Raw genomic sequence first — 2,500 nt, forward strand, 5'->3', positions numbered from 1 at the left:
AGTCCCCACACGCGTCCAAAATCGGACGGACAGGACCCCCACGCAGACCATGTAAAACACACACCCTTTGGGCACGGACTTCACAGAACACAAACACCCCCACAAGGAGGGCCTTAATTTGTCCTGTATACTCCGGGGGACACCTGACGACGGCGCTGAAGGCTCACAAAACACAGGGCTTCACACAAGGCCAGCCAATTTGAGGCAGCGGTAAAGCACCACGCACACCCAACGTCGGGGTGGGGAGGAGCAGGGGCGGGGACCACACATGCCTGCACACCTCTAGAGCGGCCTTTCAATGCTCGCTACTCTGTGGACCGGCAAAAGCAATTGAAACCAACCCTAACTCTCACGCGCAGTTGGCAGCCCTTCCTAGGGCACAATACCGAAACAGCGCAAGCAAACCCTGCAGCTACAACCCAAGGGACAGCCTTCCCAACGCACTCTGGAGGAGAAGAGGCTCCTCGGGCGGAGTAACACAGCTCGAGATGCTCGCTCATTCACGGAAATCGTGGGAAACAACCTGCCGCCGGCACACCACTTCGTCCTCACATGAGGTTACCATTGTCCATACAATAGTGCAGGTGCGATGGAAATCTTTTCTCGTTTTGGTGCGTGCTACATTTTTACGGATAGACCCCGTGAAACGCTAGAAATTGGCGGGGATGTGTCTCTTGTGGCTCACGGGGCTGTTAGGGTGGCACAAAAATCCCTCGGAATGGGAAAACGGGTCATTTTCGTGTTGCCACATTGCATGCGAACGGCATGAAACTTCCAGAGGCATTTGCAGCAGGAATGCATGTGCAGTCAAAAAAGTGAATATTTTTCACGGATAGACCCCGTGAAACGCTAGAAATTGGCGGCGATGTCTCTCTTGTGGCTCACGGGGCTGTTAGGGTGGCACAGAAATCCCTCGGAATGGGAAAACGGGTCATTTTCGTGTCGCCACATTGCATGCGAACCGCATGAAACTTCCAGAGGCATTTGCAGCAGAAATGCATGTGCAGTCAAAAAATTGAATATTTTTCACGGATAGACCCCGTGAAACGCTAGAAATTGGCGGGGATGTGTCTCTTGTGGCTCACGGGGCTGTTAGGGTGGCACAGAAATCCCTCGGAATGGGAAAAAACGGGTCATTTTCGTATCGCCACATTGCATGCGAACCGCATGAAACTTCCAGAGGCATTTGCAGCAGGAATGCATGTGCACTCAAAAAATGTGATATTTTTCACGGAGAGACCCCGTGAAACGCTAGAAGTGGGCGGGGATGTCTCTCTTGTGGCTCACGGGGCTGTTAGGGTGGCACAGAAATCCCTCGGAATGGGAAAACGGGTCATTTTCGTGTCGCCACATTGCATACGAACCGCATGAAACTTCCAGAGGCATTTGCAGCAGGAATGCATGTGCACTCAAAAAAGTGAATATTTCTCACGGATAGACCCCGTGATACGCTAGAAATTGGCGGGGATGTCTCTCTTGTGGCTCACGGGGCTGTTAGGGTGGCACAGAAATCCCTCGGAATGGGAAAACGGGTCATTTTCGTGTCGCCACATTGCATGCGAACCGCATGCAACTTCCAGAGGCATTTGCAGCAGAAATGCATGTGCAGTCAAAAAAAAATTGATATTTTTCACGGATAGACCCCGTGAAACGCTAGAAATTGGCGGGGATGTGTCTCTTGTGGCTCACGGGGCTGTTCGGGTCACACAGAAATCCCTGGGAATGGGAAAACGGGTCATTTTCGTGTTGCCACATTGCGTACGAACCGCATGAAACTTCCAGAGGCATTTGCAGCAGGAATGCATGTGCACTCAAAAACTTCTATATGTTTCACGGATAGACCCCGTGAAACGCTAGAAATTGGCGGGGATGTGTCTCTTGTGGCTCACGGGGCTGTTAGGGTGGCACAGAACTCCCTCGGAATGGGAAAAGGGGTCATTTTCGTGTTGCCACATTGCATAGGAACGCCATGAAACTTCCAGAGGCATTTGCAGCAGAAAGGCACGTGCACTCAAAAATTTTAATATTTTTCACGCATAGACCCCGTCAAACGCTAGAAGTTGGCGGGGATGTCTCTCTTGTGGCTCACGGGGCTGTTAGGGTCGCACAGAAATGCCTCGGAATGGGAAAACGGGTCATTTTTGTGTGGCCACATTGCATAGGAACGGCATGAAACTTCCAGAGGCATTTGCAGCAGGAATGCATGTGCACTCAAAAACGTCTATATTTTTCACGGATAGACCCCGTGAAACGCTATAAATTGGCGGGGATGTCTCTCTTGTGGCTCACGGGCGCTGTTAGTTAGGGTCGCACAGAAATCCCTCGGAATGGGAAAAGGGGTCATTTTCGTGTTGCCACATTGCGTACGAACGGCATGAAACTTCCAGAGGCATCTGCAGCAGAAATGCATGTGCACTCAAAAACGTCTATATTTTTCACGGATAGACCCCGTGAAACGCTAGAAATTGGCGGGGATGTGTCTCTTGTGGCTCACGGGGCT

The sequence above is a fragment of the Petromyzon marinus genome, unplaced genomic scaffold (genome assembly GCF_048934315.1).
Source record: "Petromyzon marinus isolate PM22_M1 ecotype Great Lakes invasive population unplaced genomic scaffold, UKy_Petmar_22M1.pri1.0 PM_G_Scaffold_26, whole genome shotgun sequence".
In the NCBI taxonomy this organism is placed as follows: Eukaryota; Metazoa; Chordata; class Hyperoartia; order Petromyzontiformes; family Petromyzontidae; genus Petromyzon; species Petromyzon marinus.